We start from the raw sequence: 16,070 nt of genomic DNA, 5'->3' as shown, positions 1-16,070 counted from the left end.
GCCAAGAAGAATTTATGTCAAACTGCTTCATTTTGATATAAATTATTAACTGCATAAAGCAAAACATTCATTAGGTTAATGCGAACATAATCAGGCCGTATATTATTAATGCATCTGTGCTTCTTTTTTTTAAAAAAAATGCAGATTTATAATAAATAAAAAACTGACTATTCATAGAGCTCTGACTCTGGACCAGCCACTTTGTCAAAGACCTATTTACAAGCTTGTTATTATGGGGATACCTCAGCATGCACTGACTAACACTCTTAAGAGTAAAAACAGGATAGCTAAGCAATAAATAAATACATTTTTAAATTAAATTATAAATTGCATTAAGTTAGCATATGAAAATTTTATGCAAACTGATATCATATCTTTACTTCTTTTTGCTGGTGTACTTCTATGGGGGGACAATGCAAAGATGCAACGGAAAAATCTAAGCAGAGGAAAATTCAGCACCTCCTTCCCCTCTACTATTCTTTTATTAAATAAAGTGGCCAATAAAAACACATAACGTTAACATACAATGTGTTACTAAACCATTATTATACATTCAAGCAGGCACAGTGTCTGAAAATAAGAATAACTAGGAAAATTTGCTAGACTTTATTGGAGAAAAGAAGTAGCAAATATGTTGTGTTATATAACGTTTGCTTCCTTTTAAAACTATTTTCTTTTTTAAACTATTGAAGCTTCCTTTTTAAACTGAAATAATTTTAAGTACGATTATTTTTCTTGACAGCTGGCAGCTCTACAGTACGATTCATCGGTGCTGACAGCTGGAGTTGGGATGCAGAATAAAACTGCATGATGCCCTTGTGGGGATTTGTATTTTAATAGGACAAATTAAAAAGCAGTCTGCGGAAATATGCTCTAATTTGCACTCGTCTCTGCTTAACAACTGTATCTGAAATGGTGTCCCTGGAATTGCTATGTGTCAAAATGAGGTTAGGGTGGATTTCACCAATGGGCAGATCTTTGAAAGCTTGTGTTGTACAACGCGATATAGGGGGAAAAGCCCTCGTCCAAAAATGTGACATGTTCGGTATACAGATAGAGATAGTTTAAACAAATAATTGTTTAAGAATTAGAATTAGTCTATGGGTTAATAAATAAAGCTCAATAAAACTTCTGGACCAGGGACAAGGCAGGTGATTACGACCTTCAAGCCTTTTAGATAAGAGAAGGAAGGAGCAAGGGCAACAGCAGCAGCACTCCAAATATAACTGCTAATATAGCAGATGTAGCACAGCAAAATCAAGACATATGCAGTTACTGCATTAATCAGCTACGTTCACAAACACACACACACACAGACACACATATCAACTTTTACCTTTTGAACAGCTACCTAAATATTATCTCATCTAGTTTCTGGCAGTTACATTGCTGTTTTTATCCTACAGACAGAGAACAATTGCCCTTCAGTTATTCAAAGTCAGAGCATCACCGACTTGCATTACTTGGTAATTTTAAACCTGAGCATTGAAGAGATGCCCCAATCTCCACCACCACCCCTCCGTGTGCCTGATGGCTGTTACCTTTTAAATCTACATATTATTTAATCATCAATAGCTTTCCTGTTCAAAATTCATCGGCATATCTTTAAGCAAGGGTTGGAAAAATAACCAGGCAATAAATCGTAACCGACAAGACAGCTCTTCCGATCAGTACCGTTAAGTCCTTATCCCAAGCCCTGCATAATATTATTTCTTCAGGGGGAAAAATACTTATAATGTTTGCTTACCTGTTCTCTTTCTAAAGCAGTCAGTTAAGAGTCTCTTGATGAGGAAATGGGTTGTTACTAAGCAGACAAGCATGCACAGCATAATCCCTGGAAACAGCTTTGAGTATTCAGCATCAGGATTGGTGCTGCGAGAAAAAGGTTAGACTTTCTTGTGCTGCATCTGAAGGTTCACACATCTTTTCTTTTCTTTTTCTCTTTCTTTCTCTCTGTTAATGCCCGCTTCAAAAAAACTAAGCAACATGGACAGGTGCAGAGATCAATAAACAAGTTTTGTTTTTCTTCTCTTACATTTAGACCTCCTCTGAATTATTTCCCGTGTTTGCTGGAAAAAAAAATACCATTCCACAGTCAGGTGAGAAGTTCAGCAAGCTCTCTTTTGTCAACTAGATTCCCCCCAACCCAAAGAACGTATTTTGCAATAAATGTTCACAAAGAGAGAGTATAATGCAGCAACCCAAATTACAAACAACTGTTTACAGCCAGCTATTTCATTCCGTTTCCTACCCATCAAAGTAGCTGAATTTCACGCCCAAGATCATGTCTCTTTCCAGTAGTACCTGTATCTTAGAGAGACTTCTTTTAAATATGCCATTATTATACCTCTGTTGGTAGAGGAAGAGTATTCAGCTTTTCCCTAGAGATTTACTGTTTGTACGTATGAAGAATGATGCAATCAGCAAATTTAAATAGCAATCCAAGACAAAATTAGACAAGTCAAACCACAGTATTTAAAAAGCAACAGAGCAAATTCAGGTTTTGTATTATTACATGGTCCAAACTAACACATCTTGCTTCTTAAAAAAAGCTGCCTTTAGTATTTGAAAAGTATTTTTATTTCTCCATAAGAATTAATGTTACTTAATGCATCCATAGGGCTATGATTAAATTTATTAACTACTAAGTTGTTTGTTTGAACCCATAGCTTTCTATTTATGGAAATGCTGTAAAAATAACCACAGTGTCACAGGTAATTCAGAATGAACTAACAAAAATACTTAGGCCATTAACTCATGTGATGCTTATTTTAGAGTTGCCCACATCTTCAGGGTGCAGAAGTAAATCAGTTAATAATCTTTAAATGTCAACTTGTGCCACATCCGGGTAATCAAAGGAATGACAAAAATAACTAGAAAAGGCTAAAATGTGTTTTCATAGTAAACCAGTAACATACCATAAAATTCATAGTGATTTATTTTAGCTACCAAAAAAAAAAATTCAGGAATTTGTCCAGTCATTAGAAGTCAAACCATCTTTGATGCATCTAACATTATAAACATAATACACTATTTTCCAACTGACAAATATAATAGAATAATGTGCAACAGTATAAAACTCCAAAAGCAAATTTGGCTTGAAATATAACGTTTTGGAAAATAAACATTCCCCTACTTTTACTTTACCTGTGGGCATTTGCAGGGGAAGGAATAGGTGCATGATGCAATTTACGTAACTCACATCATTTGCATCGTGATGTCATGATGCCTATGATAGGATGACTTTATTACTTTTCGCACTATTGCCCAGAAGGGAAGGGTAGCTTGCAATCCAATCTGGATTAGTTCAATGCACTCTACATGAAAAGCATTTAGCACTTCAACTGGTGCAGAATGCAGCTGTACAGGTAAATAAATGGTGTTGGGTACTAAGTCCATGTAACACCACCACTTCATGAGTTGCACTAGCTGCCAGTGAGTGTCTGGGTGAAATTCAAGGGGCTAGTTGCCACCTTTAAAACCCTTTATGGCTCGGGACCAGATTCTTTTTACCTTGTCATGATCCAGCTTCAATCAGCAAATCAATATTAGACACCAGGAGAGAAGTGTGTGTGTAATTTCTGCCTCTGGAGCAGGATGGCTCCAAGCCTGCTGGCCTTTTGTAGGGCCCTAAATACCTAGTTCAGTGCCTGGGCCTCAAGTTTGTGAAGCAGCCTCCTGTTTGTTTTAACAACCATGGACTGCAATATTCTCCTCAGCCAATGTACACATTTAAAATTTTGTATTAGAATGGCAATTTGTTTTTAATTTATTTTAGGATTGTTCACCACCCAGAGTTACTTGGTATACAAGAGTTACCTGCCATACGAAATAAATAAATGCATAAATTATCTCCAAAAGAGAATTCTTAGATTTGGAGGAAACATAATTGCTTTTATGTTGCTTTATATTCCCAAATATGGATTTATTCTCCAGTAAAATCGTATGGATTGCATTGCAAAATGACTTACAGATATAATCCTCTCCACTATTGTTTTGGAGAGTAAGCTGCATCAACCTTAAAGAGCATCATTTCTAGGTAAAACATTATTTATCTATCTTTTTGTTTGCTTGTTTGTTTGTTTGTTTGTTGATTAATTTTATATGCCACCATCTCAAGATTCAAGGTAACTCCGGGGGCTTACAGTGTAATGTAAACATGCAACAGGTTGGATTCTCTTAGTTTGTACATATGCCCCGTCAGCTTCAGAACATAAATCTTCAGATGTACATCGCTATTCTTATAGTCATAAAATATAGAATTCAACAGTATTTCAACAAATCCATATTATGGGGCAATCAACCCTACATTATTACAAGTACTAACAGCTTCAAAATGATATAACTGATCGAATCAGATGGTTAATTTACCTACCGTAGTACCTTCATGGCACATTTAATGTGAGAAACACAACACCAAGGAAACAGATTCCCCTGGGCTCTTGATTATCTCCTGGATTAAGAATCTAAGAAACAGCCTATTGCAACCCCTAACAGAACTTGGTCTCCTGTTTTCCACAGTGGCCAATCATATGGCTTGCCAATGGGAAGCCTAAAGCAGTATGTGAAGGCAACAGCCCACTTTCCCTGTTACTGTCCCCTAGCAAGGGGCATCAGATCCTGCATTTTACATCTGAGAATCTACATCTAGTATAACTTGCAGACTTCAATAACAAACAAAACTTCTATAAAAGAGTAAAATTCTGCAATATATAATGCCACAAAATATTAAATACAGTGTACACACATTTTTTTCAGAGCTGTCATATATTCCACTATCACCCATCTTTACCAATTTTATAATTGTGCACCAAAACTTAAAAACAATATCCAGTTTTTATTCATTTAGATTACGTTTGCTTCAGTAGTGGGTTCTAAAGTCCAAAAATATCCACTCGAAATAGAATACCCTACGAGATAGACTTTCAATCCTAAGCCTAGAAAGTTTAGAACTAAGACGCCTTAAACAAGATCTAAGTATTGCCCACAAGATCATATGCTGCAATGTCCTGCCTGTCGGCGACTACTTCAGCTTCAACCACAACAACACAAGAGCACACAACAGATTTAAACTTAATATTAACAGCTCCAAACTTGACTGTAAAAAATATGACTTCAGTAACCGAGTTGTCGAAGCGTGAAATTCATTACCGGACTCCGTAGTGTCATCCCCAAACCCCCAACACTTTACCCTTAGATTATCCACGGTTGACCTATCCAGATTCCTAAGAGGTCAGTAAGGGGCGAGTACAAGTGCACTAGAGTGCCTTCTGTCCCCTGTCCTATTGCTCTCCTATATCACCTTTCTTCTATTCCTATATCTCTTCTTCTGTTCTTTCATTGATATGTTCTATTACTATACCTTCTTTTCTATTATTTCTTAGATATATTTTACTATGAGTATCTCCTCTATAACATTCATCATGTATTTTACTATGTGTATATTGATATACAGTATACCCACTAAAACCCCCATTGTGTATTGGACAAAATAAATAAAATAAATAAATAAATCTTTTGCTACCAATTCATGCGTCTGCGCACCGCTTCTACGCATGCACAGAAGCATCCCAGGCAGGTGGGCGGAGCATCCTGGACAAATGGGCGGAGCCTCCTACTGCCAGCACTATCAGTTCTTAGAACCAGGCTAAACTGGGAACAACCCACCAATGATTTGCTTGGATGCTTTACTGTCAACACAATAGCAACCCTATTTTAGGCATCTTCTGAGATAGTGAACTAATCATATATTAATGTTTAAATATTTGAGAATATGAGAGGCAGTTTGGCATAGTGATTAAAAACATCAGGCTAGATATCAGGAGCCTAAATTCTAGTCTTCCCTTAGGCATACAGCCAGCAGCTGAGCTTGGCCTAGCCAGTTTCTCTCGTCCTAGGAAGCACTGGCAAACTGCTTTTGAAGAATCTTGCCAAAAAACTGCAGAGACTTGTCCGGGCAGTTTATGAAAATTTGACAAAACTGAATGGAACGGGGGAGAAATGACAATACACTCTATTTCATGACCTGTGCTATAGTAGATCAAACTGAACTTGAACTATTTCAGATGAAGTGATTAGTTTTTGAGCATTTATCTGTCTTTCTTAAACCAGCACATAGCGGTAGTATGTTTTTTCAGTTGTGGCCTCATTCTAGGAAATAGTGAAGAACAAGCTGTGTTCTGGAATCAAGACATTTATCTGGGCAATCTGTTATTTTATTTTGTTTTGTTTATACAGTGTAACCAGGTCTCACACTGATCTATGCCAGGCACAAATAAGTCATATTACAGCCACACAGGAATACTTCCCTCAGCTTGAGAATTGTATCTGATTTTGCAAAGCATGTTGAGACCATACTCATCCGGATGTGGTTGCGACCCTTGGGAAGGAGATCCAGACGTTTTTAAGCCCCTAGAATACTTAACCATTTGACCCTTTAACCCATTCCCATGGATCAAAGGGGGAGGGGTGTGTATATGATCATTTGGGTCCTTTGCTCAAGATCTGGGAGCCATAAAAGATATGCAGTCAGGGCCCCAAGTTGCATTTTCTGCAGCCCCGGTCCAGACAAATGTGCAATAATTCAGCAAATCATCATTAAGCCATTTTAGGCTTAGCACAATGCCTGAAGTCTCTCACAGAAAACAAAGTGAACAGACCCAGATTGTCCGGAAAAGCATAGACCAGTGTGAATGGTCCAGTAAAATTATATGCATCACCTGGGTTTTCAATTTTTACTAAGAAACTCAACACGACGATGTAAAACTCTTCAACACCACCGATAACACAGCTACTCTCCAAAAAGACCTTGACGCTGTTTCTGAGTGGTTTAACACATGGCAACTCCAAATCTCAACTAGCAAATGCTCTGTCCTACACATTGGCAAGAAGAATATGAACTCCAAATACGAACCGAATAATCAAATTATCACAGATAATCTCCGCTCGGTTAAAGACCTTGGTATACTAATAACAAAAGATTTAAGTGCCAAAGCCCACTGCAACAACATAGCCAAGAAGCCTTCAAGAGTTGTAAACCTAATCCTACGTAGCTTCTGCTCTGGCAATCTCACACTATTTACCAGAGCTTACAAAACTTTTGCCAGACCCATCCTCGAATACAGCTCATCTGTTTGGAGCCCATATCGCATCTCAGACATTAACACCCTTGAAAATGTCCAAAGATACTTCACCAGAAGAGCTCTTCACTCCTCCACTCGAAATAGAATACCCTATAAGACTATACTTTCAATCCTGGGCCTAGAAAGTTTAGACCTAAGACGCCTTAAACAAGATCTAAGTATTGCCCACAAGATCATATGCTGCAACGTCCTGCCTGTCGGCGACTACTTCAGCTTCAACCACAACAACACAAGAGCACACAACAGATTTAAACTTAATATTAACCGCTCCAAACTTGACTCTAAAAAATATGACTTCAGTAACCGAGTTGTCGAAGCGTGGAACTCATTACCGGACTCCATAGTGTCATCCCCAAACCCCCAACACTTTACTCTTAGATTATCTATAGTTGACTACCGATTCATACAATGATATGGAGATATTGGGGTTTAACTTACTTCAGTTTGATCGATTCAACCTCTCCCATGCCAAGCTGTTTCACATTCTGGCTAATCTTTCTTCTTCTATGCAAATGTTAAGATAACAAATCTCCAAGAGCTTTACCTAAATGCTTAGAACACTTAGTATTATTCACATGTTCTCAGAGGCCCAATTATGGGACCTAGCAGCAGAGTTTTAAAGACAAAATAGGCATTGTATGTCTTTTTATTTACCTGGCCAACTCAGTTGTTCAACTTGCCTTCTGAGTGGGGAGCAAAAGAAGGACCAAGTGGGCCTCATCCTGCCCGGCAAACTTTTACCCTTATGCAAACTGCTTGCAATGTTTTATTTTCTTGCCCGTCCTTCCTGACGTGATTAATAAAGTGATGCCTTCATCTACACCTCAGGGTGAATGTGTAATTAAAACTAGGGGGTATTCATTGTCAGACAGGGGAATGTGTAACAAGTTGCATCACTTGCCTTTGGAGAGGTTTCAACAAAGCAATTTCACTTGCAATCCCTATAATCTAGCACCAATAATATAAAGTTGGTCAAAATAGCATACATAATTATAATTTGCTTTTTTCAAAAATTTGCAATAAAAAAATGCTGCACCCGTTCTACCATCTTCAGTTTTGGGAAGTTCTAGCCGCTAAAATGTGGCTAATCAGACATTATCGCTTCCTGTACAAGTATTCAGAAATCATTCCTGGTTCAAAGATAGCAAGCTTGGGCAACAATAAAACAAATTCATGGTCTAAAAGGAATGTACTGTCAGAACCAATAGCAAAGGTCTTTTTCACCTATGTTAAAAATTAATATTCATCCAGGTGATTGTTAGTGTTCCTTTGTGTCTTTTTGGTATTTCTAATTTGCATTTAATTGGGATTTTTCTGATAATTTTCCTTAAGAATGGATGAACAGATCTAGTTTTTGAATGTCTATTTAAAGCAAATTTTTAAAGCTTCATCACTTCCTCATCACATTTTCATTCTACCACTAAATCTCTCTCATTCTAAGACAGTGATTTTCAACCTTTTTTGAGCCACGGCACATTTTTTACATTTACAAAACCCTGGGGCACATTGAGGGGGGCAGGGGGGCTAAAAAAAATTTGGACAAAATTTGTTTCTCTCTTCCTCCCATTAGCTCTATTTCTCTTTCCCTCCTTCTTTCTCTCCCTCCTTTTTTTTCTCTCTCTCTCCATCCCTCTTTCTTTCTCTCTTCCTTCCTTCCTCTCTTTTTTGCTCTCTTTCTCCCTCCCTCCCTCTGTTTTTCTCTCTCCCACCTTCCTCTCTTTTTTGCTCTCTTTCTCCCTCCCTCCCTCTATGTTTTTCTCTCTCCCACCTTCCCTCCCTCTCTTTCTCTCTCTCTTTCTTTTTTTCTCTCTCTTGCTTTCTCTCTCTTGCTCTCTCCCTTGCTTTCTTTCTCTCTCATGTTCTCTTTCTCTCTCTCTTGCTTTCTTTCTTTTTCTCTTTCTTTCTCTCTTTCTTTCTTTCTCTCTCTCTTGTTTTCTTTTTCTCTCTTGCTTTCTTTCTCTCTCTTTCTCTCTTTCTTTCTCTCTCTCTTTCTTTCTTTCTCTCTCTCATTTTCTTTCTCTCTCTCTTGCTTTCTCTCTCTCTCGTTTTCTTTCTCTCTCTGAGCTTCGCGGCACACCTGACCATGTCTCACGGCACACTAGTTGAAAAACTCTGTTCTAAGACAACCTGGATAAAAAAGTTTCACAACCCACCCCAGCCAGAAATGCCTCAGAACATGTGAACTTTTCTGGGAAGATTCAAAGAGTTGGATGAAACAATCAACTTTATTTAGAGAACTGATGTTACTCTTTTAACAGCTCTAGGGAACTTAGAAAAATACAAACCAAAAACAAGACCATATACCGGTACCCATCTTGTTACTTCCTTGGTTAGCAACCATTTCCAAATACGACGGTAATAAATAATTCATTTTCCAACACATTTTTAATGTGTTCATTTTTAACAACACACACTAGAGTGAGAGAGTAACTTTGGCATAGCTGTACACGATAATTTTATCTAAATAAAACAGCAGTCTCTTTCTCTCCTCTTCCTTGTCATGCGTTTCCTTATCAAACATTTGAAATGTTGAAATGAAATGAGTGTCTAAATGATGAGATGTGCTTAGAAAAATGAAGAACATAAAGTCTTAACACTAAAATAATTGTAGAACATTTTAAACAATTTAAAAAGAGAATTTGGCAATACTATGATTAATAACATGGGAGGAACAACATTGTTTGTAATAGTTGGTTCTTATTCTCACAAACCATATTTGCTTGTTGAAGCAAAATTTATGTCTACAAATTTCCCCTCCACTATTCTCCCTCCACTATTTCATGGAAAGCCAAAGTGACACTAGGCAGTCATTCTACTTAAGCCTAATCTACTTTACAGCTTTACGTTTGCTACCTTGAGGTCCTCTCTCTAATTATAATGGTATGTGGCAATGAACTTGGGAGACAGATGGAAGGACCACAAACTAGACTTCAGTCAGAGAGGTGGCAGCTGAGCTTGTAGAAAGAATGTAGATGTGGGAAACATCTCTTTTTATATATAATTTTTTAAAATTGTTATTACAAGAAAACATTCACACAAGATAAAACAATGTGCTCAGTGATCAATGTGCGCACCACCAGAGAGCATTAATACCCTCCACCCAAATGGGGGGGTGTATTTTCTATATAGTATGGGAAACATCTTAGGAAAAAAACTTTTCCTAGTTCTTGAACTGTAAAGGTGATAGAAGGAGGAGATATACTTTCAGACTCACAAGATTTTGTTAATGGAATTTTACAATAAAGTTAGAGCTAGAACCTCTAGGCATGCTTCACGAACTATCAGCAAGGCTGACAAGAATTCAAAACAGCTGCGATGGGAGAATCCTGGAAAAAGGCATGGTTATATTGAAGAATGATACACAAGTGTTTAATTCGTGCCACTGTAAGCATTCCAAGAAATATTTTGGGAATCAAATCCAAGCAGTGCTTCAGAGTCCTACTACTGACTTGCACCCACATAATAACCAATTCTCTAATTTCACAACCATTTCAGGCAATCTGTTTTCGGCTTCCCAAATGAAAAATTTCACATTTGTCTCTTTTTACATTTCATATTGCTGTTTGCAGCATCTATTTTTAAATCATTCCTATCACCCATTTCTTCCTACTTATGACTGCATGACTGTAACTTGTTGCTTGTATCCTTAAGATTTTTATTAATATTGATTGTTTCCTTATTTATTTATTTATTTATTTTATTGGATTTGTATGCTGCCCCTCTCCGCAGACTCGGGGCGGCTAACAACAGCAGTAAAACAGTATATAACAAAATCCAATACTAAAAACAGTTAAAAACCCATTATATAAAAACCAATCATACATACAAACATACCATGCATAAAATTGTAAAGGCCTAGGGGGAAAGTGTATCTCAGTTCCCCCATGCCTGGCGGCAGAGGTGGGTTTTAAGCAGCTTACGAAAGGCAAGGAGGGTGGGGGCAATTCTAATCTCTGGGGGGAGTTGGTTCCAGAGAGTCGGGGCGCTACAGAGAAGGCTCTTCCTCTGGGTCCCGCCAAGCGACATTGTTTAGTTGACGGGACCCGGAGAAGACCCACTCTGTGGGACCTAACTGGTCGCTGGGATTCGTGCAGCAGAAGGCGGTCCCTGAGGTAATCTGGTCCGGTGCCATGAAGGGCTTTATAGGTCATAACCAACACTTTGAATTGTAACCGGAAACTGATCGGCAACCAGTGCAGACTGCGGAGTGTTGGTGTAACATGGGCATATTTAGGGACGCCCATGATTGCTCTCGCAGCTGCATTCTGCATGATCTGAAGTTTCTGAACACTTTTCAAAGGTAGCCCCATGTAGAGAGCGTTACAGTAGTTGAGCCTCGAGGTGATGAGGGCATGAGTGACTGTGAGTAGTGACTCCCGGTCCAAATAGGGTCGCAACGGGTACACCAGGCGACCCTGGGCGAACGCCCCCCCTCGCCACAGCTGAAAGGTGTTTCTCTAATGTGAGCTGTGGATCGAGGAGGACGCCCAAGTTGCGAACCCTCTCTGAGGGGGTCAGTGATTCTCCCCCCAGGGTAATGGACGGCCAGATGGAATTGTCCTTGGGAGGCAGGACCCACAGCCACTCCATCTTGTCTGGGTTGAGTTTGAGTTTGTTGACACCCATCCAGGCCCCAACAGCCTCCAGGCACCGGCACATCACTTCCACTGCTTCGTTGACTGGACATGGGGTGGAGATGTATAACTGGGTATCATCGGCATATTGATGATACCTCACCCCATGCCCTTGGATGATCTCACCCAGCGGTGATAGCAGGGGGGAGAGGACCAACCCCTGAGGTACCCCACAAGGGAGAGACCTAGAGGTCGACCTCTGACCCCCCACTAACACCGACTGCAACCGACCGGAGAGGTAGGAGGAGAACCACTGAAGAACAGTGCCTCCCACTCCCAACCCCTCCAGCCGGCGCAGAAGGATACCATGGTCGATGGTATCGAAAGCCGCTGAGAGGTCAAGAAGCACCAGGACAGAGGACAAGCCACTTATTGCTTATTTGACCCCTATGACAATCAATAAGTATAGTACCTCATGATTCTTGACAAATTTATCTTTTCTTTTATGTACACTGAGAGCATATACACCAAGGACAAATTCCTTATGTGTCCAATCACACTTGGCCAATAAAAAATTATATTCTATTTCATTCCACTCCAGTCTAGTCCAATCTAACCAGATGAGTTCATAAGGCATGACATTTTTCCTCTAAGAAAAAAAAGAAAAATCTCATTGTGTCCCACTTTCATCCCTTTCACGCCTGCCTAAGATGTCATAATGCAAGTAATCAAAAGTGTTTGTGCCACAACAGTGCTACACCGCTTTTATCTTCTCCCCCCAAATTCCTCCCCCCTAAAAAAACTATCAAGAGCTACTCAAAATATATTCTTGTTCCTTATGGTCTTCCCACATCTGATCACTAAGTAGTTTTTGAGCATTCCTTATCTCTATGGTAAATCATCTTTCTAGCCTATGAACATGTCAGCTATGAAGGCAATGTAGATTAGAGTGTGGCAAATATAACCTATCACCACCATCCTTACCCTTGTTAGAACTCAGGAATCAATTCCGACAAACAGAATAGTAAACATATATTAGACCAACCATATGCAATAAGTTATCGTTTTAATGTGAATGAGAAAAGTGTAGCCGATTCTCCACTATCATCTCTTTCATGCTGCCTGTAATCTCATTTAAATAAAATTCTGACATGTTTTCTTTCCTCTCCATCCTAACATATTAATTAGAGTTTTGCACCTGGTCCCTTGCATGGACCTATGAGAATAAAACTGTTGATTGATTCTTCTCTCTCCTTTCTCCTCATCTCGTTTGCTTTTTAAAAAATATATTATGATTTATACAAGAAAAAAAATAAGCACATAGAATTATGAAGGGATTCTGTCTCCCCTTTTCTACCTTGTTCAGCATTCTGGTTTTTGATTGGTTAATAAATTTCTAATTACTAATGTTCTAACCAAACGTTTTAAAATGTTATAATTTCTGTTAATCAGCTTTTTTATCAGTTTCAAAAACAAAAAACAAGCAAACACCACACAGATCTAATGTGAATATGTGCAGCATATTTATACTCACATTTGCAGCTTTGCCCTTGGCTTTGGCCACAACAGTTCACAGCTCACAGCCGTGAATTGTAGAATCTGTTCTTTATTTTAAAAAGCAGCCTAGGGATTCGGTGTTCAGAGATACTACAGGGAAAAGCAATCCCAAGCATGCACATAATAATATAGTACAGTGTGAACTCAATACAAGATGAATTACGGTGTTATCCTGTTTTCAAATGACAATCACTCAGTTCAGACTAAGTTTGCTATTAGATTCATTTTGCTGGCAAAACAAAAAACACACCAAAATAGTATATGTTCATGACTTAATGTAACCTTTTTGTGATTTTATAAAATGCTGATATAATTGTTAAACTTGTGTATATTAGAGTAAATATAAAAATGAATAAAATTGAATATTTGGTACATAAATATCAGCTAACTTTGTTCTCAACATTGGTTTAAAACAGACCTGGGCAAGGGGTGGCCCACGTCCGGCCCGCCTGCTATCTGTGACCGGCCTGCCCACTATCTGGGATGGCCACACAGGCAAAAACCAAACACCGTGCGGGGTTTTCCACCCCGCACATTGGAGCTGGCGCCATTTCTCCCCGTCGAACAGCTGATCTACTCCTCCCAAGCTGTTGGCCGGGGAGAAATCCCTGTGGGCTATCTGCCTCAGGGCGAACTTCTGCGCCCGGCCATGTGCTGGGGGGTGCGGGGAGGAAGCTGAGCACTCTGCCCCGAGCTTTAAAGAGAAAGGCAGAGGTAGGGCGAGGCAAGAGCTCCGGTTTGGGCAGCGCCGCAGGAGTGTGTGTGTGTGTGTGTGTATCCTGTGGGGGAAAAGGGGCAGTCATTCCCATTGCTCGGGTGACAGCGCTGTCCAAACCGGAGCTCTTGCCTCGCCCTCCCTCTGCCTTTCTTTTTAAAGCTTGCACTCAACCTTCCCCCCCATATGGCCCCTCCCTGAAGAAAGTGGCTCTTTGCCTGCCACTGCAGCTGCACCCCCCCACCCGAAGAGAGCCTGAGAGAGAAAAAGAAAAAGGGAGAGGAAAGAGAGAGAAAAACAGAAATTAAGGTGAGAGAAATGAGAGCAAAAAGGGAGGAGAAACAAATGAGAGAGAAGGGGGGAGAAAGGGAGAAATACACAGAAATGAGAGAGAACTGGCGGGGGGAAATGAGAGAGAGGGAAAGAGAGAGAGAAAGAAAGAAAAGGGAGAGGGGGAGAAAGAGAAGTGGAGAGGAAGGAAGGAGGAAGGGAGGGAAGGAGGGAGGAAAGAAGGAGAAATGGAGGGAACAAGGAAGGAAGGAGGAAGGAAGGAGGAAGAATGAAATGAATGGAGGGACAGATGAAGGAAGGATTTTTGGGGGGGTTAATTTTTTTAAATTTTTCTCTCAACATACTACTTTCAAACAATACAGATTGTCATCTAATTTTCCATGAATAAAATGCGGCATTCTGTTAGTAACTAATATCAATCATCAAAAGAGTTGCAAAAGTTTTTTTTCCTAATTTTCTTATCCAGTTACATTTTCTTTTAATTAAATTTCCTCCTTAATGTTCCTTCAAAAAGTACACCAATTACGTTTATAACTTATTAACCATTATGCCAAAGTGCTTCCTTCTTTCTTTATACATTTTTCTATAAACCAACAAAACCTTGTATAGCCAATCAGGTGTTAACAAAAGAAAATTTAAAAAAACCGTAAACATATATACAGTATTGGGTAGAACTGAGTTAATTATATTAGTCCGGCCCTCTAAAACCATCCCAATTTCTCATGCGGCCCCATGGCAAAATTAATTGCTCACCCCTGGTTTAACAGAATCTTTGCAAACCAGAAAATAAAGTGTTTCCAGTGGATTCAATGAAAAGTCCAAGGTTCTCTTCCTTTTTCCTAATCTGATACACTCTTAACAGAGACAGGAATTTGACTCTATCAAATCACAAGTATGAACAACTTCTGAAAGATAATGCAAAACAATTTTTCAGGATGTAAATTTTAAGTCTACATCCATTTCTTCATGATACTTTATAATTAAGAACCCTCAAATGTTATATTTAATTATTTTGTGGATTAAAAGTAATAGAAACACTGTTTATTGGGAAAAGAAATTGATGCATCTTCAAGTTACCACAAATAAACCTGAATATTTTTTTAAAAACCTTCATTCACCATATTATTAAAAATGACAATTACAATCATATGCACCTACCTGAACATAGGTATCACTATGTTATTAGGACTTATTCCTGAGTAGACACATATAGGTTTGTATTGTGCTGTAGATATCATAAAGAAGGAGTACAATAGAATAACAGAATATCTTAATTAGCATCATGCTCAGTTTCTGGTGACTGTGAGAAATGCTCACCCTTTCCATCCCTTCTTGGCAAGAATTTTGAGCTCTTTCAGACACATTCCAATTATTTTTTGATGACCTCCATTTACCATCTTCCATTTCCCTTTGCCATATGATAGTTTTTTGCTAATTCTTCATACTTGCATCATTTCTCCAAAGTATTTACGTTTCTGTTTGGTAATCATTGTCTCAAGTATCAGTGAATTTCTTCCAAGATCAGCTCATTGGTTCTTTTTGCAAACCGTGCAAAAACTTTGTAACCAAATCCTGACAGAATATTTTTCCTCAAGTGGAAAAATACTATTTGACCTACTTTAATTTTGGTTGCCATGCAATCATTTTCACTTATTCTAGCCACTGAATTCTTTCCTAAAATTAATTCCATTACTATTCCACAGTTGTGACTCCAAGAAAACTATCATCTTCTCTTCATCATAAACTGCAACTCTAACCTTTTGGGGTTTTAGTATTTAATGCATATTGTGC

General features: G+C 38.8%; 1 protein-coding gene across 4 annotated transcripts in view; it reads right to left on the bottom strand.

The window, feature by feature from the left end:
• The window catches only part of TRIM66 (tripartite motif containing 66), a 76,895-nt gene extending 61,154 nt beyond the window's left edge, over nt 1-15,741 (bottom strand). For 2 of the 4 annotated variants that reach the window (XM_070763644.1, XM_070763639.1), the window contains exons 1-2: nt 15,597-15,741; nt 1,748-2,069 (exon numbers count right to left, since the gene is read on the bottom strand). The gene's annotated coding sequence lies outside the window, so the exon portion shown is untranslated. Of the gene's footprint in view, nt 1-1,747; nt 2,128-15,032; nt 15,135-15,596 lie in introns of those variants that run through there. The other 2 variants (XM_070763641.1, XM_070763640.1) reach the window with 2 other exon arrangements.
• Nucleotides 15,742-16,070: the final 329 nt, after the last annotated feature.

This window comes from Erythrolamprus reginae, chromosome 1 (assembly GCF_031021105.1).
Source record: "Erythrolamprus reginae isolate rEryReg1 chromosome 1, rEryReg1.hap1, whole genome shotgun sequence".
Taxonomy (NCBI): Eukaryota; Metazoa; Chordata; class Lepidosauria; order Squamata; family Dipsadidae; genus Erythrolamprus; species Erythrolamprus reginae.
This window is presented reverse-complemented; position numbering and strand designations above follow the sequence as displayed.